Genomic DNA, 23,790 nt, shown 5'->3' with positions numbered 1-23,790 from the left:
GATGTTACCGTCATTGCCATTAAAGACTGGACCTCTGCTTGGCCCATGACAACTCCCTCAGGCGGATTGGTTGGAGTGGGAGGAATGCCAAACACCTTTCAGAGTGCCACGATGCTTACTATAAAAACCCAAGAAGGTACTATGTGCACAGTACGCCCTTACATTGCTAACATCCCCATCAGCCTGATGGGGCGAGATGTCATGGGACAATATAAATTCACCATCTCCTCCCCTGAAAATTTTCAGTAGCGGCCATTGATGAGCAACCGACACTCCGTCTCACATGGAAAAGGGAATCACCGGTATGGGTGGATCAATGGCCGCTCACAAGAGATAAGGTCGCAGCGCTGCAGGAGTTGGTTCAAGAACAACTCCAACAAGGATATATTGTTCTGACAACCAGCCCATGGAATTCGCCAGTGTTTGTCATCAAGAAGAAGAGCAGGAAATGGAGATTACTGCATGATTTGCGACGAATCGACGCAGTGATCGAGGACATGGGCTCCTTGCAGCCAGGATTACCCTCACCTACAATGATACCCCGTAATTGGGACATCGTTGTTATGGACTTGAAAGACTGTTTTTTCACAATTCCTTTGCATCCTGACGACGCTCCTTGTTTTTGCCTTCTCGGTACCAAAGATCAATAGGAAGGAGCCTATGGACCGATATCATTGGACCGTACTACCACAAGGCATGAAAAACTCCCCAACCATGTGCCAAACCTATGTTGCGAAAGCTATCCAACCAGTACGCCAATGCTTCCCGGAGATATACATATACCACTACATGGACGATATCCTACTAGCTGGACCATCTGGTCATAAGGTCCAAGAGGCACTGCCTGCCTTAAAACAAGCGTTACAGACAGCAGGACTCCAAATTGCACCTGAAAAGGTGCAGACCCAAGCACCTTGGAAGTATCTGGGGTGGAAGATTTTACAGCAAACCATTCAACCACAGCAGATATCCATTAATGCAGATGTTAAAACACTGAACAATGTACAGAAATTACTAGGCAATATAAACTGGATTAGACTACAATATGGGATAGACAATTCGATATTGGCACCTCTCTTTGAGTTGTTAAAGGGAGACACTGATATTAATGCCCCAAGGCGATGGACTGAGGAGGCTCATAAAGCATTGCAAATGGTTAACGAAAGAAAGAATCTCGTTGGCACAGCAATGCCATCACCGTAGTGAGAACCTCCCCCTTCAATTATATATTTGTAATCAAGGACAACAACCAGTGGCTATTATTGGGCAGTGGGACCCCTCCCTTAAGGACCCCTTAATGGTCCTGGAATGGGTCTTTTTACCCCATCAACCCTCAAAAACTATTGCAACGCAAGTGGAAATGTTTGCTGTCCTAATAAAGAAAGGACGTGAGAGAATAGGTGAATTAGCGGGAGAAGAGCCCAATCTGATTATAATTCCTGTAGTAAAAGACTATTTCACCTGGTGCTTGCAGAATAGTTTAGAGCTCCAAATAGCATTGACGAGATTCGACGGACAGGTTGATACCCACCATCCACCTCATAAAGTGTTCTCCTTTTATAACAATATAAAAATTGAAGAGTGGCCGTTGTGCCAACGGCAACCAGTGAATGGGCGGACGGTCTTTACAGATGGGTCCGGAAAAACAGGCAAAGCTGTAGTAACTTGGGAAGAAGGTGGAAAGTGGCAACACCAGATTGAGCGGATCCAAGGTTCCCCACAGATAGTTGAATTACATGCTATTATAATGGCTTTTAAGCGCTGGCCAACAGTACCTTTGAATATTGTATCAGACTCACAATATGCTGTAGGTGTCGCTCAGCGCATTGAGAGGGCACATTTGAGACATATCCCAAAGGAAAACTTGTTTCTAAAATGTAAGGAGCTGTTATTTTTGGTGGAGCAGCGAGCGCACCCATATTGTATTATTCACATGCGGAGCCACGCCATGTTACCTGGTATTTTTGCAGAGGGTAACGCATGTGCTGACCAGCTAACTAATATGACCCTGACTGTCCCGGTGCCTAAGGTGCTGGAGCAAGCACGGTTATCCCGTGCTTTTTTCCATCAATCCGCCAAAGTCTTGGCGAAACAATTCGCTATATCGATCACTGACGCCAAATTGATTGTCCAAACATGTCCTGACTGTCGACAACATGTTTCGACCCCGTCTTTAATGGTAAACCATAGAGGTCTATGGTCTTTACAGTTATGGCAGACCGACGTAACGCATATTCCAGAATTTGGTCGCTTGAAATATGTTCACGTATCGGTAGATACTTCTCTCATGCCATTTGGGCGACAGCCGCGGCAGGTGAAACTAGCCACCATGTCCAGGCTCACTTCCGTGTCGCTTTCGCAGCGCTAGGCATCCCAAAAGAAATAAAACACGACAGTGGCCCTGCCTATGGTAGTCACTCCCTTCAAACCTTTTTTCAAACTTGGGGTATCCGACACATCACAGGCATTCCTCATTCCCCCACGGGTCAAGCCATTGTTGAGCGCACACATTGCACCTTGAAAACACTGCCAAATAAACAAAAAGGGGGAGACACCCAGGAAACACCACAGAACAGGTTGGGAAAGGCACTTTACGTAATGAATCACCTATCATTACCCTTTCCTCACGAAGACGTACTGCCCATAGTAAAACATTACAAAAATATGAATTTCGCGCTGTCACGGGTGCCACAGTCAGAGCAGGCCTTAGTAACGGTAAAAAAATTAAATACAGGTCTTTGGGAGGGACCCCATCCTCTAATAACTTGGGGTCGAAGGTATGCTTGTGTCTCCACAGGTCACGGACCAAGATGGGTACCAGTAAGGTGAATAAGGCCATGGTTGGCCTCCTCCTCACAATCGCCGCTGTCATCAGTTATTGCCAGCCCTGGGTCTCCATCCAAGCACGCCGCAATATCTGGGTCACCCTTGCCAACATGACAGGACAAGAAGCGATGTGCCTGCCCCTGGCTAGTGCTAGCGACCTGTTCGCGACATGTTTGGTGGGGATCCTGGCAGATAACAAAGATTGGACTGAAATAAGCAGCCAGACAGGCCGCAGACAACAATTGGCAATAAAGAATGGGAGCGCCACGGTAGACAACTGGGATGGGTGGACTGTCTACTTACCACAAGCGCCCCTAGAGCCACAGGAATTAGATATCCTGGGAAGTGTAACAGCAGCAGCATGTGTAAGGTTCAATTACATGGGCAAAAACCAAACGATGAAACAAATCGTCAGCGCCACACTTGCTCCTTATCGCAATGCATCTCTTTGGTGTAATTATACAAAACTATAATAGCATCATTCCTTGCGCCAGGAGTCGCTCTGCTCGGCTGTGGGATCGACTGTGGAGCGGACGCCTCTAGGTGCACCCCGAGTATTTTCCTCTTAGGAGCCTCCACTCTCAGCCGCTCACCGCGGGAGCAGACAAAGACCTCCTGAAGCTGCGGACAAACGGCATGTTTTACAGTACAAGGAGGGCCTGTAAGTCATACGCGTGGCCGGGGCAGCTGGTAAATCAAGCAGAGATGTCTGGCGTGCAGCACAGTCCCTGTAAGGGAGGAGGGTACCCTACAGGCTGACCGATAGAGTGGTCAAGGGGATTTTCTGGCCAATAGAGCAGCCGCTAGCGATCCTGGGAGTAGATTGAGCAAATCCGAGGTTACCGCTGCATCCCAGTTTTAGGAGCCAGGACAGACCTGCTAATGACTGTATAAGAAGCAGGAGAAGGGTAAGCGGGCCTCTCACAGTTGTGACAAGGTTACCTGGGTAATATTTGCAGCTGCTGGAGGGATATTAATTGGAGTGTTAATAATTGTATGTCTTTTTTGTGGATGTCTGGGTATCTCATGTTGAAAGCATTTGTGTAAGCATATGTGTTTGAGACAAAGTATTGTTGTGAAGTGAGTTACACCACAAGGAACACGGCTAGAGATGATACAAACAAGTTTGGTTATTGTTTTAAGTGATATATTCTTGTGGTATGAATGAGAAGTGCAAGAGGTCTCTTTGCGTGGTTGCGTGATTGTGCTGGGCAAGTGAGACGCAGCATCACTGCGAAGCAACATCCGTAACTCTTAGTGGCTTGTTGACTGATGTAGATTCTATCAGGCATGCTACTTTACAAAATCGAGTCGCTATCGATTTTTTGCTTTTAGCACAAGGGCATGGTTGTGAAGAATTTGAAGGTATGTGTTGCATAAATCTTTCTGATAATCCTCAGACGGTTTACCGACAAATTAAGCAACTCAAGGAACTAACGGGGAAGTTAAAAACAAGCTCATTAGGACTCGATACGTGGCTAAGCGACCTAGGTATCGCGGGTTGGTTAAGGGAATTAGTCAAGATGGCAATCGTAATTCTGCTTGTGATTTTCACTTTGTTGCTTATTGTACCTTGCTTATTGCAATGTCTGTGGCGCTTGATAGAAAAATCTATAAAAAACGTTTGTTTGGTTGAAAATAAAAAAGGGGGAATTGAGGGGAAGGAATTCACAAGTAGCCTTGCGCTGTTTCACACATCCATAAACTAGAGATAATGAGAAAGTAAGCGGTAGAAACAAAAACTTGAGCATGGTCAAGATAAATAACTTGGCTGCAGTGTTAAAGATGAGCTTTGCGCAGTGGCCAATTGCTGGCTGGCTTGAGACACGTGTCTGAGGGTCTCTAACCAATTGTATGACCGATTCGGGTACGTGGACAGCGTATGGGGCTATGGGGAAAGTATATGTAGTGGAGAAAAAACTGCAATAAACGTCTCCTGTTCACGAGCCATCGGGAGTCCGTGTCTTTCATCCCTTCAAGTAACCACAAGAATTAGTCTGTAAACCCTGAATATTTTAACAATTCAAAGCAAACAAACTGAAGTCTAGTAGCACTGAAAAGACACTACAATCTACATAATTTAGCTGGCTATTCCTTCTATACCAAAATTTACCTTCTTTCACAAGGTCTTTCACAATTACAGTTACTTTAAAGCTTCTTAAAACAAACATCCTTTTGTATTTGTATGCAATATCCATTTCACTCCAGTATCTTGCATACTGTATGAATATGAGCTATATTAGAGCTACTTGTTAAAATCATTACAGAAACTAATAGGGCATCCTATACAATCCAAATTGTCAGCATCAAAAAGAAAAATTTGGACTCTGTTGATGTGCTGCAGAGCATCACGCAACAGAACATGGCAACACAGATCAATTTAATAGGAAATGGTAGCTGACACCAGAAGTATTCAAGAAGAAAATTTGTTCTAACATTTAGGCCACCAATATCAGAGAAAAAGGGGTCTCATCACCACTTTCCTCACAATCGTCACACAGAGGAAGTGGTGATAGGATGAAATGCTAAAAAATGAACAGATTAGGGAGCCACATTCTTTTCTCCTCTTCAGACCTCAGCAACCATTGCTGAGGAAGTACATCATTTAAAAATCACACATTACTGAAACACCTAAACTCCAGTAGAATAAGTGGATGGAGAAATGGCAATGGACACTATTTCTGTCCTTCCCCACTGTATGATGCATCTGAAACTACCCTATTATAAAGTTTATTTTAAAAGCAATCAGCAAGATGGTATTTATAACTAGCATTCACTGATCAACATTAGAAGAGATGCTGTTTGCAAGAAATGACTTGACAGTGCCTAGTTGTCAGCAATGTAGTAAACTGTTACCAAAAATTATATCTTTATAAAGGTCATAACATCAATACATACTTCTAAAGACCATCTGCACAATGTTTTGGCATACGCATAAATATAGCCTACTGTTGTGGTTTAACCCGGCTGGCAGCTAAACACCACACAGCCGTTCGCTCACCCTCCCCCCTCCCTCTCTGGGATGGGGGAGAGAAAAGGGAAAGTGAAGCCTGTGAGTTGAGATAAAGACAGTTTATTAAGACAGGAATATAATAATAACAATAATAATAATAATAATGATAATGATAATAGTATTAATAATAATAATGTGTAAGAAAACAAGTGATGCACAATGCAATTGCTCACCACCCACTGACCGATGCCCAGCCTATCCGCGAGCAGCCGGCCCCCCCACCCTGGCCAGCCACCCCTATATATTGTTTAGCATGATGTCAGATGGTATGGAATACCCCTTTGGCCAGTTTGGGTCAGCTGTCCTGGGTCTGTCCCCTCCCAGCTCCTGCTGCACCCCTAGCCTGCTTTCTGGCAGGACAGAGCGAGAAGCCGAAAAGTCCTTGGCCTGGTGTAAACACTGCTCTGCAACAATTAAAACATCAGCATGTTATCAGCGCTCTTCTCATCCTAATCCAAAACATAGCACCCTACCAGCTACTATGAGGAAAAATTAACTCTGTCCTAACTGGAACCAGGACACCTACATAAACACCCAAACTACTTATTTCAGTGGCTCCAAAAAGACCTGCCAGAGGATAGCAAAATGAAAATTAATGTGTAAAACTATTTACTGATGGCAGAAATCTATACTTCTTGTTTAACTACTATTTAAAAAAAGAATTTGTTACATCAGCATGTTGAACCAGAATGTTTCTATAGCATTCCTACTCTGCATGTATATTCCTACCCGTTCTGAATTACCTTACTAATATTACTTTCACTCCAGACATGTAACAGATTTGGAGTGATTTATTTGTATGTCTTTATTGGCATAATCAGTAAATTAGTTCAATCTTGGGGCTGGACTAGTGAGATGTAAAAAAGGAGAAAAAGACCATCTTAGCAGAATTTCATAGCTCTCCTCACAATTGCTGAAAACCTGTGAACAAGTTAAATGCATAGCACCCTTCTATACTCTTCATTTCCTGTTGATAAGCTGAGCTTTATTTTTCACAAAATTAAAACTCCATGATGTAAGTTTCTGACCAGATTAACTGGTCAGAAAACTTTAGCTGTGGCAGCAATCCCAACCAAAAAAAAAAAAAGTAGTATGACAACATGGGTTGCCCATGGGCGGCAGCTCCTGCCAGATAACCTGCTCCTGCGTGAGCTCCTCTCCACGGGCCACAGGTCTGGCCTGGAGTATGCTCCATCAGGAGATCGTCACAGGCCGCAGCCTCCTTCAGGGCAGATTCACATGCTCCTCCTCCAATATGGGCTCCTCCATGGGCTGCAGCGTGGAAACCTGCTCTGCTCTGGTACACCATGGGCTGCAGGGGGCCAACCTGCTTCACCATGGTCCTCTCCACAGGCTGCAGGGGAACTTCTGCTCCGGCGCCTGGAGCACCTCCTCCCCCTCCTTCTTTACTGACCTTGTTGTCTGCTGGGCTGTTTCTCAGTCCTCACTCTCCCAGCTGCTGATGTGCAGCAATTTTTTTCCCCTTTCTTAGATCTGCTCTCACAGAGGTGCAAACAACATTGCTTATTGTCTCAGCTCTGGCCAGCAGCAAGGCCCTTATCTAACATGGGGCAGCTTCTGGATTCTTCTCACAGAGACCACCCCTGCAGCCCCCCACTACCAAAACCTTACCACATAAACCCAATACAACTAACTATTCACATTAAGTTGATTGGTGACATATTCAAAGGCATAGTCAGGATGTTTCCCTTAAGAATGTCAACGTAATGATCTTCCTGGTTAGCAGTATCTCAGTTAATCATCCTTTAGATATCTCCAAGGCCTGGATCATCTTGCCCTTTCCTCAAAGTACATATTTTATCTCTTTTACACATAACAGAGTTAACTATCTACTGGTATCAACTGGAAGAGATAAAGCATAGATCAAGAAAACTGAGCCAAAATACTAATCAAGAGTAGGGTCTTAGAAGACAAGGAGACAAGAACCAGTAATCAGATGCAGTAAAAGCAGCCAAATAATGGAACAGATGAGCCTAAAAACAGAACAATAACCTAGGAGAATGGAATCAAAGACTAACAAGTTTAATATCAACAGTCAGTGAGAAAGGATGGACAAAGCCATTACAAAGCCACCAATGCAAGCCTTTTCTTTTTCACGCTAGAGAGCTCAAGAAAGGTTTACAGTTTTTAGCTCCTAGTTCTCTAAAATTTTAGCAATGAAGGATAAGCAAATTAATTCATTTAAAACATATTTATCACACTGCTTCAATTTCACAGCTTTTATCTGTCATATATACTTTCAGTATTTAATGACTGTACAGTGAAGCTTACGACTCTCTACAGCCACCACCAAATCTAATGAGTGAGAAAGGAAATCAGAAAAAAAACCCATACCTTGTGTTGTTCTATTGCATCTACCCACTGCTGTCTGTGGCCTGGGTCCTGAGCTCGGAGGTACCAAACACTATCATTTACGCTGATATCAAATCTGCATTCATCAAAGTCATGTGGCTGTGAAAGAAAAGAGTGAAAGAAGATCTAGAATTAGCAAAATGATCAACATTTTTTTTCAGAATATTTTGATGCTCTAAAATACTGTCATTAGAAAAAACTGTTCTATATTGCCTTGAATTCAACCTAGATTGTAAATTTCATGTTCTGTAGCGATCTCAAATAATGAAGTAACATACAGTTTCATAATGAAAAATGCCAGACTTTTGAAATACAAAACCAAACTGTTTAATACATTCTTATTAAACAAAATTATCATGGAAAAGTTCCACACAAACACTGACAAAACCTTCACACTTCCAAGTTAATCCTTTAGCAACTAGTGCACACAGCTAGGAAAGCACACCAATACAATAACAATAATATTTTTTTTTTTAATTTCAAAGCAAGAAAGTGATTAAGGTTAACTGCTATTAGCATTGATTTTAGATGGAAGGAATGCATACATCATAGCAAAAAGTACCAAGATAGAACCATAAAATCAAACCATAGCAAAGTGACAAGGAAGACACGGAACTAAAGGAAGCTGTGGCACCCTCTGCCTCCAACTACTTTTACCATCTACAAGAATGTCAGATAATTGGGAGGTACATTCAATCCTTCCCCATATCACCACTTGAATGCATCTAACTTTCAGTTCACATACTTCAGATATAATACTAAAAACCTTTTACTGGCATTATGATGAAGATGGTAAGGAAAGTATAAGGGAAAAACAAAACAAAACAAAAAATCTAATCTCCTCTGTGCCCTCTGTGCCATGACACTGCCAGTTCAAAGTTAGTCCCTTAGAAACATCCAACACAAAGCACAACTATTTACCTTTGTATTGAAAACAATTCTTAAAGAAGCATAACAAAAGTATACCTGAATATATTTTTTAATTTTCTGCTACACACAATAAATACTAAATGTACAAGTTACTGCAGGACGTTAACAAGCTTTAAGGTTAAGAAAAATTATGCAGTCTGAAGGGCCACAAAAACTAATTCCTGATGCCAAAGACAGGACTAAACAAGTTAATAATATCCTTGGAAACATAAGAACTGGTATGTGTACTGGGTCTGGCTGGGATGTAGTTAACTTTCCCTGCAGCAGCCCATACAGTGCTGTGCTCTGCACTTGTAGCTGGAACAGCATTGGTAATACACCCATGTTTGGTTTATTGCTGAGAAACAGATAAAATACAATAGACTGGCACAGCAACAGGACTCCCTCCAAACTGTGCCCCCAAGAGCCAGCAGGCTGGGGGTGGGCAAGAGGTGGGGAGGGGACATCACCAGAGCAGCTGACCTAAACGAACCAAAGGGATATTCCGTACCATATGACATCACACTCAGCAATAGAAGGTGGGTGTCCTGGTTTCAGCTAGGATAAAGTTCATTTTCCTCCTAGTAGCTGGTATGGTGCTGTGTTTGGGATTTAGGATAAGAAATATGTTGATAACACACTGATGTTTTAATTGTTGCAGAGCAGTGTTTACACCAGCCCAAGGACTTTTCGGCTTCTCGCTCTGTCCTGCAAGAGGGCAAGGTGGGGGTGCAGCAGGAGCTGGGAGGGGACAGACCCATGACAGCTGACCCAAAATGGCCAAAGGGGTATTCCATACCGTCTGACGTCATGCTAAACAATATATAGGGGTGGCTAGCCAGGGTGGGGGGGCCGGCTGCTCGGGGATAGGCTGGGCATCGGTCAGCGGGTGGTGAGCAATTGCATTGTGCATCACTTGTTTTGTACACATCATTATTAGTAGTACTATTATAATTATTTAAATTATTTTCCTTTCTTTTCTGTCCTAATAAACTGTCTTTATCTCAACCCACAAGCTTTCATTTTATTTTATTTTTTTTCAATTCTCTCATCGATCCCACGGGGGGGTGGGAGTGTAGTGTTTACGTGGCAAGGCTTTGGTAGCAGGGGACTGCAGGGGTGGCTTCTGTGAAAAGAATCCAGAAGCTACCCCATGTTAGGTAAGGGGCCAGCCACTGGCAAGAGCCGAACAAATAAGTGATGTTGTTTGCGCCTCTGTGAGAGCAGATCTAAGGGAAAAAAATTAAAAAGAAAGCAGCAAAACAGCAGCTGGGAGGGTGAGGACTGAGAAACAGCCCAGCAGACACCAAGGTCAGTAAAGAAGGAAGGGGAGGAGGTGCTCCAGGCGCTGAAGCAGAAGTTCCCCTGCAGCCTGTGGAGAGGACCATGGTGAAGCAGGTTGGCCCCCTGCAGCCCATGGTGTACCAGAGCGGAGCACTTTCCACGCTGCAGCCCGTGGGGGAGGCCACGGTGGAGCATGTGAATCTGCCCTGAAAGAGGCTGCGGCTTGTGAAGAACCCCCAAAGGAACAGATTCCGGGCTGGACCTGTAACCCATGGAAAGGGGACCATGCAGCAGGAGCAGGTGATCTGGCAGGAGCTGCTGCCAGTGAGGGACCCCAGTTGGAGCAGCTTGCTCCTTATGGATGGACCCTGTGGTATGGACCCATATCTGGAGCAGTTCTTGAAGAGCTACTGCCTCTGGCAAGCCCACGCAGGATCAGTTCGCAGGATCAGTTCGTGAAGGACTGCATCCTGTGATAAATTAGCGGGTGTTTGTTCATTGTCTTTAAAAGGAATTCAGAGAATCTGCTGAGAAGATAAGGTTTTGCAATTTACGACCTTGTTAAGGGGGAAGACTAAGCAAGTAGATAGTGGGGAGGGGGTGTTGGATAAATGTCCTTGGTAAAACAAAGACTCTGTGAAATACTGTTTGCTGCTTTACTACCCTTGAACACGAGCACAAGGCATGATCATTGAAAGAAACACAACGAACTGCGCAGCTTCAGAAGATTCAACAAGTCCTGACAAGCTGAAACTTGGATGCTATAAAACGGCGACACTGAAAAGGGAAAGTTGCGTGCTGTGATGGAGCGGAGACTCCCCAGCCGCCCAGCGCTGTTTTGCTTGTACCTGCTTACTTAATTAATAAATTATCTTCGATAGACCAGAAAATTGCGTGGTCTCGCTTATAACAAATTTGGTGCCGTGACTCGGATGAAGGCAAATTGACTGAGGACCCTTTCGTGGGAGGCGCCCCGCCGATTTCGGCGGCCCCTGGAACGGAAAGCCTCACTCGAGCCCTTCACCGACGAACCCTAAAATTAGGCACAAGCAAACAAAACCGGTAACCCCAAGCAATCTTTGTGCACAAAGACCGAATGAAGACTCAGGATTGAGTAAGTATAGGCCGGTGATCCATTCGGTTGGGGTTGGGAATCCTGGAACACGACATACGAGACGTCCAATTGCGGACGAAGCGAGTGTGGACCCCTTGGTAGTGCGGTTCCCACATCCCGCGAGGGACTGGGCCACGAAAAGGGGGAAGCATTGTGTGTGAGTGTGTGAAGGTGTTCCGGAAGATGGGGCAGAAGAAAAGTAAGCCTTCTGGCCCCATGGGAAGGGAATCCAGTGGTATAGGGATACCCTCCATTCCCTCTGATAGCCCGTTAGGGTTAATGATTAAACATTGGAATGATTCCCCTTCTAGGCGGGGAAAGAGCAAAGTTAAAATGATTTATTATAGTATTGAAGTGTGGGGCAATAAGCCCATAAAAGGGGACAGTGTTTTCTGGCCCCCGTTTGGTTCTTTTGAGGATTGGGTATGTCAAGCCTTAAATATTTATGTAAACTCCAAAGAGCCCTCTAACTTGGAGGAAAGCGAGTATGCGCACCTCTGGATAAATTCAGATTTGAGGACGCATTTATACCCTCTAAAAGAAAAAGGAGGGCGGAATAAGAAGAATAATAAGAAGAGAGACTTAGAAATCCCAACACCGCCCCCACCCTATGTACCACCGCCTGCACCAACGGCCCCTGTCCCTAACGGACTTTGCGAGCCAATAATATCAGACGAATCAGAGGAATCAGAGTCAGATCATGAGATACAAGGGCCAATAACTAGAAGTAGGGCAAGAAATCAAAAGACTGATCTAGGAGGAGGATTGTATCCGTTGCGAGAAATAGCAATGGGAGGACCCCAGCCGGGGATGGGACATGTAGCAGTCCCCCTTAACTCAGGGGATGTTAGAGATTTTAAAAAAGAAATGGGAAGCCTGTTGGAGGACCCACTGGGGGTAGCAGAACGAGTAGATCAATTCCTGGGTCCCAATATATATACCTGGGAGGAATTACAGTCCGTCCTGGGAATCCTCTTTACATTAGAGGAAAGAGGAATGATTAGGCATGCTGGTATGCGAATTTGGGACCAGCAGCACCAGCAGGGGCCGGCTGCAGATGTAAAGTGGCCAATGCAGCAGCCCAATTGGAACAACCAAGACCCTATACACCGAGGGCATATGCAAGACTTAAGAACAATCATAATTCAGGGAATACGAGAATCTGTCCCCAGGGGACAGAACATAAATAAAGCCTTCAATGAACAACAAAAAAAGGATGAAGCCCCGACAGAATGGTTAGAAAGACTGCGAAAGAACTTGCAGTTATATAGTGGTCTGGATCCTGGAACCCCGGTCGGGGAGGCATTACTCAAAGCTCAGTTTGTAGCAAAATCATGGATAGATATTAGAAAAAAATTAGAGAAGATAGAAGATTGGCAGGACAGAGGGTTAGATGAACTCCTGAGGGAAGCACAGAAGGTGTATGTTCGTAGAGAAGATGAAAAGGAACGGAAGCAAGTGCGTATGATGGTGGCAGCGGTACGGGAGGGACAGAGAGGAGTTGGGTTGAATCGGAGGTTTGGCCTCACGCATGGGAAATTCAGAAAGGAGAAAAAGAGTGGCCAGGGACAAAGAAATGTGACCTGTTTCTATTGCAACAAAAAGGGTCACATGAAAAGAGAGTGCAGACAGAAGAAGGAAGATGAGAAGATGTTCAAAACTGAATAGGGGTGTCAGGGGCTCTATCTGCTGGGGATCCGAAATAAAAATGAGCCCTTGATAAAACTAAAAGTGGGTCCCCAGCGCGAGGAGGTGGAATTCCTCGTAGATACAGGGGCTGAAAGATCAACAGTTCAAACCTTACCCACTGGATGTAGGGCCTCTACAGAAAAAGTGCAGGTGATCGGAGCAAAGGGGGAGCCCTTTGGGGTCCCTGTTATAAAGGAAGTAACCATTGAATCTGATTCTAAAGAGGGTAAGGGATCTTTGCTCCTAGTACCGGAGGCCGAATATAATCTGTTAGGTAGGGATTTAATAATAGACTTAGGAATAGGGTTAGAAGTGATAGGTAAAAGGTTAGAAATTAAGTTGTGCACGCTTCGAGTAGAAGACGAAGCGAATATTGATCCTGAAGTCTGGTATACCTCAAAAAGCGTAGGGAAATTGAATATAAGACCTTTCAAAGTAACTGTAAAAAAACCAGAAATACCGATTAGGATAAAACAATACCCTCTTTCAGAAGAATGAAGGAGAGGGCTGAAACCCGAGATCCAAAGATTATTGCAGCAAGGGCTGTTGGAGCCTTGTATGTCTCCTTTTAACACTCCTATCTTACCAGTAAAAAAGAAAGATGGTAAATACAGACTAGTACATGATTTAAGGGAAATTAATAAAAGAACTGTTGCCAGGTTCCCTGTGGTGGCAAACCCACACACCCTGTTGAGCCAACTACATCCGGACGATCCGATGGTATAGTGTGATCGATCTGAAAGATGCATTTTGGGCATGCCCTCTGGACGAGAAATCTAGGGACTATTTTGCTTTCGAATGGGAGGACCCAGACACACATAGAAAACAACAGCTGAGGTGGACAGTTTTGCCTCAGGGTTTTACAGAATCCCCAAACTTGTTCGGGCAAGCCTTAGAGCAAATTTTACAAGAACATAATAGGATACCGGGTACAACAATGATTCAATATGTGGATGATCTGCTAATAGCAGGGAAAGATGAGGATGCCCTAAGGCAAGCTAGCATTAGCCTGCTGAATTTTTTGGGGTCACGGGGATTAAAAGTGTCTAAGTCAAAATTGCAGTTTGTAGAAGAGAAAGTGAAATATTTGGGTCATTTGTTAAATAAAGGGACAAAAGGATTGGATCCTGAAAGGGTTAAAGGAATTCTAGGGATAAAAGCCCCAGCTACTAAAAGGCTGGTACGGCAATTGTTAGGATTGACCGGATACTGTAGACAATGGATAGAAGATTACAGTCGAAAGGTTAAATTTTTATATAACAAGCTGAATAAGGATGGATTACTCAAATGGACAAAAGAAGATGAGGAGCAATTAGAAAAATTAAAGGAAGAGCTTGTGCATCCACCAGTTTTAAGCTTCCCAGAGCTAAAGAAACCATTCTTCTTGTTCGTAAATAGTACAGAGGGAACTGCTTACGGCGTGCTTGCCCAAGAGTGGGCAGGCAGTAAAAAACCTGTGGCCTATTTATCTAAATTATTGGACCCCGTTAGTAGGGGTTGGCCCAGCTGCTTGCAGGTAGTGGTGGCAGCTGCCCTATTGTGGGAATAGAAATGTTGTTTTTGCAGTGTTACATTGTATAGAAGGAAGGAATGTGGTATTGAGATATGCTTACAGTGATAAGAAAGCTCAGCAGGTGTCCTCCTAAAATGCAGACAACCAGACTCCTTAGAGCAATCAGGTGAAAATCACTATGTTAAGTCAAGCCAGATAAGGGGAGAAAACATTACCATCTCAAAAACAGGCCGGCAACTGAAGGCCAGGCATTGTCTGTGAAGCATCAGGTAGATTGTGAACCTGGATTACCCACTCCAGTGGGGAAACAGGGGAGGGTCCTGTCATCAAAAAGTATATAAACTGTGTTTTTGGAACTAGTAGGTGCGCTCTCCTGCTTGTGGGGCGCCCGCCATTGCAATCGCGAATAAATTACTACTTCACTGAGATCCTCGCCTGAGCCTAAGTTATTGGCTACGGAGTGTTTCTCACAATTTGGGGGCTCGTCCGGGATCCAGTCACCTACCGGGGAGCCCCACCGCCGCAGCAGCAGGAAGGCATGCCCCGCTGATTTCAGCGGTCCTGTGCATCGACGGTGGCGGTTCTGCGGAGAGCTGACAGAGGGCCCGAGACTGATTAAAGAGGCAGGATCCGTGAAGTAGTGGGGAAAAGGAAGAAGGTAGGCACTCAGGGTTTTAAGAATTGATCCGGTAACTCTGTGCACAGACCAAGGTAAGAAATATTAAGTATTGCCTCGGGGGTCGGGTGAGACTCTGTGTGATGTGTGATGTGTGATTGAGACGTACTTTTGTACGAAGCGAGTGTGGAGTCCTGATCCGCGGTTCCGTAGCTCCGCGAGGGGCGCGGCCGGAGACGGACGAAGCGTGAGATAAGGGAGAGAAAGGAAGAGTCTCGGGAAATTTGGTGTGCGGTAATCCTTGCACGGGGTAGTGCTTGGAGTACACCAGGGAAATTTGGTGTGCGGTAAGCCTTGCACGGGGTAGTGCTTGGCAGTACACCAGGGAAATTTGGTGTGCGGTAATCCTTGCACGGGGTAGTGCTTGGAGTACACCAGGGAAATTTGGTGTGCGGTAATCCTTGCACGGGGTAGTGCTCGGAGTACACCAGGGAAATTTGGTGTGCGGTAATCCTTGCACGGGGTAGTGCTTGGAGTACACCAGGGAAATTTGGTGTGCGGTAATCCTTGCACGGGGTAGTGCTCGGAGTACACCAGGGAATTTTGGTGTGCGGTAAGCCTTGCACGGGGTAGTGCTTGGCAGTACACCAGGGAAATTTGGTGTGCGGTAATCCTTGCACGGGGTAGTGCTCGGAGTACACCAGGGAAATTTGGTGTGCGGTAATCCTTGCACGGGGTAGTGCTCGGAGTACACCAGGGAATTTTGGTGTGCGGTAAGCCTTGCACAGGGTAGTGCTTGGCAGTACACCAGGGAAATTTGGTGTGCGGTAATCCTTGCACGGGGTAGTGCTCGGAGTACACCAGGGAAATTTGGTGTGCGGTAAGCCTTGCACGGGGTAGTGCTTGGCAGTACACCAGGGAAATTTGGTGTGCGGTAATCCTTGCACGGGGTAGTGCTCGGAGTACACCAGGGAAATTTGGTGTGCGGTAAGCCTTGCACGGGGTAGTGCTTGGCAGTACACCAGGGAAATTTGGTGTGCGGTAATCCTTGCACGGGGTAGTGCTCGGAGTACACCAGGGAATTTTGGTGTGCGGTAATCCTTGCACGGGGTAGTGCTTGGAGTACACCAGGGAAATTTGGTGTGCGGTAAGCCTTGCACGGGGTAGTGCTTGGCAGTACACCAGGGAAATTTGGTGTGCGGTAATCCTTGCACGGGGTAGTGCTCAGAGTACACCAGGGAAATTTGGTGTGCGGTAAGCCTTGCACGGGGTAGTGCTTGGCAGTACACCAGGGAAATTTGGTGTGCGGTAATCCTTGCACGGGGTAGTGCTCGGAAGTACACCAGGGAATCTGGTAAACTCATAGGTGTGCGGTAGCCCTTGCACGGGGAAGTGCTTGGCAGTACACCCCCATTTTCCAGGATAGGAAAAATGGGAAATATGAGTTCCAGGGGACAGGGAGATATCCCTGGGGGAGTGCCTCCCGACTGTCCTTTAGGAAGGATGTTGAGAAATTGGAAGAATAACCCCAAAACTAAGGAAAAAGATAGGAAGAAAATGGTTAAATATTGTGTATCAGTCTGGACGAAAGAACCAATTAAAGGAGCTGCAGTATTTTGGCCAAAATACGGGTCTGACAAAGATTGGGTATGTCAGGCCTTAAATTTTTATGTTAATAACAAATTTCCATTTTCGGAAGAAGAATCGGAGTATGCAGCTTGTTGGATACAAGGAATAAATTTGGTTTTGAGCAAAATCAGAATAAAGAGGGAAAGAAAAAGGAAGAGACAAGTGATAAATGGGACCTTCTGGATAACTTACCTCCTCCTTATAACCCCCAAGTTGCTGCAGCAGCAGCGGCTGCTGTAGCAGTTTCTCCGAAAGAAGAGACAGGAACTATAGATAACATTAGCTCTGGGAACAGGAGGTACCCCAAACTGGTAAAAGAATTAGAACAAGGTAGAAGAGGTACTGAGAATTTTGCCTTCCCTGATACTAACAGCACTAACACTATCTGTGTATCCTCTTAAGTGAACTTCCCCCCCTCCTTACCAGCAGAGAGGTTAGGAGTTTCCTAGGGCCTAACTTATACTCTTGGGGAGGGGGAATTATGTATATAAATATGTTGTTTACAGGGAAAGAAATGGGAATGATCAGGAGGAGAGCTGCAATACAAAAATGGGAAAGAACTCATCCTCCAGGACCAGGGGTAATACCGGCAGGGCAGAAATAACCACTTGCCGATCCTGGCTGGAAGAATAATAGTGTGCAACACAGAAATCATATGAGAGACTTGGGGTCAGAATGAGAAAGTACTTGGGGATGAATCCTGAGGACCTGGTATCCCAAGGGCTCTTGAAAGTTCATTTTGTGATTGAAGCCTGGCAAGATGCACAGAAAATGCTCCAGAAGGTGGGGGGGATGTAGTGAACAGTCACTGGGGGCCCTCCTGTGGGAGGCCCTGAAGGTGTGTGTCAAGAGGGGAGATGAGAAGGAAAAGCAGAGAGTGAAACTAATGGTATTGACAGTGTAGCAGGTAGTGAGGCAGAGGGTTGGAGAAAGAGGAAGAAAATCTTCAGGGGGAGTCAGGGCCAGGATGGAAAAGAGGGGAAGAGAGATGAAGGAATGGCAGGCAAGGAAAGCTACCCGTGTTGTGACCTGAATCTTAGCAGGGACAGGCTTTGATAGGATGTTTTAAGTGTGGGCAGGCTGGCCACTTCAGGTAGGAATATCCGGAGTGGAAGAAGGAGGAGAGAAGGAAAATGGGATGAGGGAGAAAGGTATGGAATTAAGTTGGCTAATGACTGAGACTTTGGAGAAAGTACAGGCTGGAGAAAGATAGGAAGAAGTGTTAAAAAGGGTTATTAAAGGTGTTAAAGGTGTGGTATGTAATGTTTGACAGAGCTGTTTTTTTGAATGAGTTGGGAAAGTTGAATGAGCAGGGAAAGAGGATGTAGGCATTATCTAAGTAACCGTCTAGAAGTTTTGGTATATTTGCTGTGGTGTTTGGTCAGTTTCCCAAGTATCGAGAAGGGGGGGGGGCAGGGGGGGCAGCCTGCTCCACCAGGGGCCTCTCCACAGGCCGCAGGGGGCTTCGGCTCCGGCGCCTGGAGCGCCTCCACCCCCTCCGTCTGTGCTGACTTTGGTGTCTGCGGGGAGGTTTCTCACTCCTCGCTCTCCCAGCTGCTGTTGAGCAGCAGGTTTTTGTTTGTTTGTATGTTTGTTTTCGTGGATGTGCTCTCACAGAGGCACGGACTGTGTTGCTCATGGCTTGGCTCTGGGCAGCGGTGGGCCCCTCTGGGGCCGGATGAAATTGTCCCTTATCTGCTACGGGGTGGTTTCTGGATTCTCCTCGTGGGGGCTGCCACTGCAGCCCCCTCCCGAACCTTGCCATCAAACACAATACACAGGGGCAGCTAGGTCATTACTGGCCTGTAAAGTATCAGGGATTAAATTAACTAATGAAACCCTAACAAGTGATGGGGGTAGAAGGGGCTGGGGTAACAGTGCCACCTTTGGGGGGTACCAAGCTGAGACTAGGGGATAAAATGATCTCTGGGCAATTATTGTATGTACCCAAGGCAGGGACTAACTTGTTGGGAAGGGATTTGATGATGAAATTGGGCATTCAAATAGTAAATTGTTAGACTGGAATAACAGTGGTATTAATGGAGTGCTCTCAGGCCCTGAGAGCAAAGATATATTCACCTCTGACTGGAAAGACTCTGAAGTGGGGGCGGAAGCAACAATACATATGGACAGTTTTACCTCAGGGGTTTACAGGGCCTCTGATTAATTTGGGCAAAGTTCTAGAACAGATTTTGGAGCAATTCCAACCTCCCAAGGAGGAATTTCTGTTACAAAATGTGTATGATTGTTTATTGTCAGGACAGGAGAAAACAGTTGTGAAGGAAGCTACTAACAAGCTATTCAACTTTCTGGGAAAGCAGGGCTTGGGAGTATTGAAAAATAAATTACAATACGTAGAAAGAGAAGTCAGGTATTTAAGGCATCTAATGTCTGAGGGAAAACTGAGAATAAATCCAGAGAGGATTCAGGGAATTGTTGAAAACTAAGAAAGAACTAAAAAGTTTTTAAGAGAGATTTCTGTAAGGAATCAGGAGCCACGAAGCCTGAGGGAAAATGGATACTCCCTGATGGGAGAGAAATGCTGAATAAAGCACCAATGAGGCAAATATGATGTTTTACATCAAGAGAGTCATTGGGAGATGCAAGCAATGTGTGATGTTGTGCTAAGAAAGTATGTCTGTGTAGGAATATACACTTTAGTGAAGCAAATATGCAGAGGATGTACCATATGTCAAAAAGCAAATAAAAAGGTCATTTGTAACTAACCTAGAGGGGGACGGGAGCCAGGGATTCGACCTTTACAAAGTATACAGGTAGACTTTACTGAGTTACGTAAAGGAGGGAGATTTAAGTACTTGTTTGTCCTAATTGGCCACGTGACTGGATGGGTGTAAGCTTTCCCCTCTTATCTGCCACTGCAAACACGGTGGCTAAGGTATCACCGGAGCAAATAGTCCCTAGATATGGGATAGCTGAAAACATTGATTCAGATCAAGGAAATAATTTCACTTCACAAGTACTGCAAGGGTTAATGCAGGCCTTAGAGATTGAGTGGGCTTTTCACACCCCCAGGCACCCCTCCTCTTCTGGGAAGGCAAAGCGAATGAACCAGACATTAAAGAAGCAATTAACTAAATTAGTGTTAAAAACCCAACTTCCTTGGGTAAAATGTTTACTTTTAGCACTCCTCCAGGTTCAAACAGCACCAAGAAACAATATAGGAATTTCACCGTATGAGATGCTGTTCGGATTACCCTGTCTGGGCAGAAGGGATGAGATACCACAATTCGAAACAAGAGAGTTTTCTTAAGAACTGTGTTCTGGGGTTGTCCTCTTCTTTGTCATTTCTCAGGACCCGTGGGAAATTGGGTCCTGATTCAGACCTGGAAAGGATCAACTCCGGCCCGAATGGGAAGGACACTTCCAAGTACTACTAACCACTGAAACAGCCATAGGAACTGCGGAAAAAGGTTGGACTCACTATACTCGAGTGAAGGCATCCGTCGACCCTAGTACCTGGGAAGCTGTTCCTACAGAAGACTTGTTGGAAGCTGAAATCGAAGAGAAAAATCTCATAGTGGACTCTGAGCGGGATAAGAGCTTGCGATTGTAAACTAACCTTTTATTTTCACAGGTAACTAATGAGTGTGACTTGTGATTGAGAGAAAGGACTGGCCTATAGTGAATTGAAGTGTTCCCAAGGGGGGTTTGTTATGGTAGTAGTGTATATCTTATTCTTTGTATTGATAATTATTTGGAAACCTAAGGTTTAAAAATAATGACAGGGAAAAATCAATTATTAATTTTGTTTTTAGTGATTATAGGCCTCAGAGAAAGCCTTGGTCAATTGGCAACTTGGAAAAGGCATGACCAGATAATAGTAAGATGGGATACCCCATAAAAATATGGGTGAATGTGACAGAGGGTTATGTACCACAATCTGTCATGTTTGATGTTTGTGAGGTGTTAGCTTGTGGAGATTTAAATGCCCAATGACAACTGAGCAGAGACAACAAATAACTGGGAGAGGCCCAACAGCCAGATTGAGAATAGCTGTATGGAAACAATCCTCTATTGCCATCAGAGAAAGGGAGAAACTCAAGGAGAAAACAGGAGAGAAAACAGGAGGCCCTCTTTGAAATGCGGCAGTTCAAACATTTGAGATTGAAACAGGGTATGGGGTTGTGAATGCCTGGATAGAATGGGTCAAATATACTGTCCAGAGTCTCAACCATAGCAATTGCTATGCTTGTGCCTCGGGATGACCGATTGCCCAGATAGTGCCCTGCCCATTGGGGTGGACCAAGGATTCCCAGGGAATGCGATGTATGATTGCATTGTACCAAGAAAAGACTGCCTGGGGAAATGAGGCCTGTAAGTCTCTCTCTTTGCTATTCCCTTCCTTGCATGATAGCAGTATCAGGGCTCCCCCTGTATTCTCCACAGCTATAGGTAACCATACAGCTTGCCTCTCACGGCAGGGTGTGAGTGCTACCTGGCATCTGGGAGAATTTGCCTTGTGCACGAGGACCTTGAATGCTACCGAGGACTTGATGGGAAACTATTCAAGATTTGAGATCCCCAGGGCAGATCTCTGGTGGTACTGTGGAGGGAAGATCTTACGGTCCACCCTACCATCTAACTGGGGAGGCACTTGTGCACTTGTTCAATTAGCTATACCCTTCACCCTGGCATTTGAAAGAGAAACATCACAAATACCCAGAAGAAGTAAAAGAAGCTTAGGAGTATCATTTGATGATAGAGCATACGTAGATTCTATTGGGGTGCCTAGAGGAGTTCCCGATGAACAGGAAGCCAGGAATCAAATTGCTGCAGGGTTTGAGTCACTGTTCTGGTGGGTAACAATCAATAAGAATGTGGATTGGATTACTTATATTTACTATAATCAGCAGAGATTCATAAATTATACAAGGGATGCGATACGAGGAATCGCTGAACAACTAGATGCCACCAGCAAAATGGCTTGGGAAAACAGAATAACATTAGATATGATTCTTGCGGAGAGAGGTGGTGTGTGCATGATGCTGGGCAACCGTTGTTGTACTTTTATCCCTAACAATACTGCCCCGGATGGCACAGTAACTAGAGCATTGCAAGGGCTTACCACCCTTGCCAATGAATTGGCAGAAAACTCAGGAGCAGACACTTCCATCACAGGATGGTTGGAATCTTGGTTTGGTAAATGGAAAGGGATGGTAGTGTCCATATTTACATCCTTGATTGTAGTAGCAGGAGTTTTGACAGCCATTGGTTGTCGCATTATCCCCTGTGTAAGGGGACTTGTCCAGCGGTTAATTGAAACTGCACTTTTGAAACAAATGACCATGGATCCACCACCCTACTCAGATAAGATGATGATATTAGAGGAAATGGAAAGCAAAGAAAGTAAAGAAGAGGAAGACATCTACCAGATTACATCTTAGAGAAAAATTTTGCAAAAATCAACAAATTATAAAAAGAGAAAAGGGGGGAATTGTGGGAATAGAAATGTTGTTTTTGCAGTGTTACATTGTATAGAAGGAAGGAATGTGGTATTGAGATATGCTTACAGTGATAAGAAAGCTCAGCAGGTGTCCTCCTAAAATGCAGACAACCAGACTCCTTAGAGCAATCAGGTGAAAATCACTATGTTAAGTCAAGCCAGATAAGGGGAGAAAACATTACCATCTCAAAAACAGGCCGGCAACTGAAGGCCAGGCATTGTCTGTGAAGCATCAGGTAGATTGTGAACCTGGATTACCCACTCCAGTGGGGAAACAGGGGAGGGTCCTGTCATCAAAAAGTATATAAACTGTGTTTTTGGAACTAGTAGGTGCGCTCTCCTGCTTGTGGGGCGCCCGCCATTGCAATCGCGAATAAATTACTACTTCACTGAGATCCTCGCCTGAGCCTAAGTTATTGGCTACGGAGTGTTTCTCACACTATTAGTGGAGGAAGCTCAAAAGATTACATTCGGGGGAGAAATCAGAGTTATATCCCCCCACAATATATGTGGGGTGTTGCAACAGAAAGCTGAAAAATGGATTACAGATGCAAGGCTGCTAAAATATGAGGGAATTTTAATATCTTCACCCAGATTAACATTAGAAACAACCTCAGTACAGAACCCCGCCCAATTCCTTTATGGTGAACCGAGCGAGCAGCCTGAACATAATTGCCTTAGAAATATAGAAGAGCAGGTAAAATTGAGACCTGATTTGGAAGATGTGGAGTTACCCTTAGGGGAACAGATATATGTAGACGGATCCTTGAGGGTAGTTGAAGGGAAAAGAAAATCGGGATATGCATTGGTTAATGGAAAAACATTCGAGGTAATAGAATCAGGCCCTTTGAGCCCGAGCTGGTCAGCACAGGCCTGCGAGCTATATGCAATGCTAAGAGCCCTGAAATTGCTGAAAGATAAAAGTGGAACAATATACACGGATTCTAAATATGCATATGGAATAATCCATACCTTTGGAAAAATATGGGAAGAAAGGGGACTAATTAATTCTCAAGGGAAAGGGCTGGTTCACGAGGAGTTAATTACCCAAGTGCTACAAGCTGTAAGGGAACCAAAAAACATCGCTGTGGTACATGTCAAGGGACATCAGAAGGGAACAAGCCCTCAAATTAGGGGAAACAATTTGGCAGACCAGGAGGCCAAACGGGCAGCACTCATGTGTGTATATGAGGTGACAAAAAGGGCTGATTGCCCGAGCTGTGGAAAGGGGGAGGATTTGAAGAAATTTCCATGCTATGATTGCTGGAGTGAATGGGGAGTTGATGGGATTGAATGCAATTGTTCTGAGGAAGAGAGCCCGCCTTATAAAAACTGCTACAAGTGCGGGCCGGCTAACTCC

At 45.0% G+C, this 23,790-nt stretch overlaps 1 long non-coding RNA gene across 1 annotated transcript in view; it reads right to left on the bottom strand.

Moving 5' to 3' along the window:
* LOC310888970 overlaps window positions 1–23,790 on the bottom strand; it is a 306,398-nt gene that overhangs the window by 82,558 nt on the left and 200,050 nt on the right. The window lies entirely within an intron of this gene.

This window comes from Anser anser (genome assembly GCF_964211835.1).
Source record: "Anser anser genome assembly, contig: SUPER_W_unloc_9, whole genome shotgun sequence".
In the NCBI taxonomy this organism is placed as follows: domain Eukaryota; kingdom Metazoa; phylum Chordata; class Aves; order Anseriformes; family Anatidae; genus Anser; species Anser anser.
This window is presented reverse-complemented; position numbering and strand designations above follow the sequence as displayed.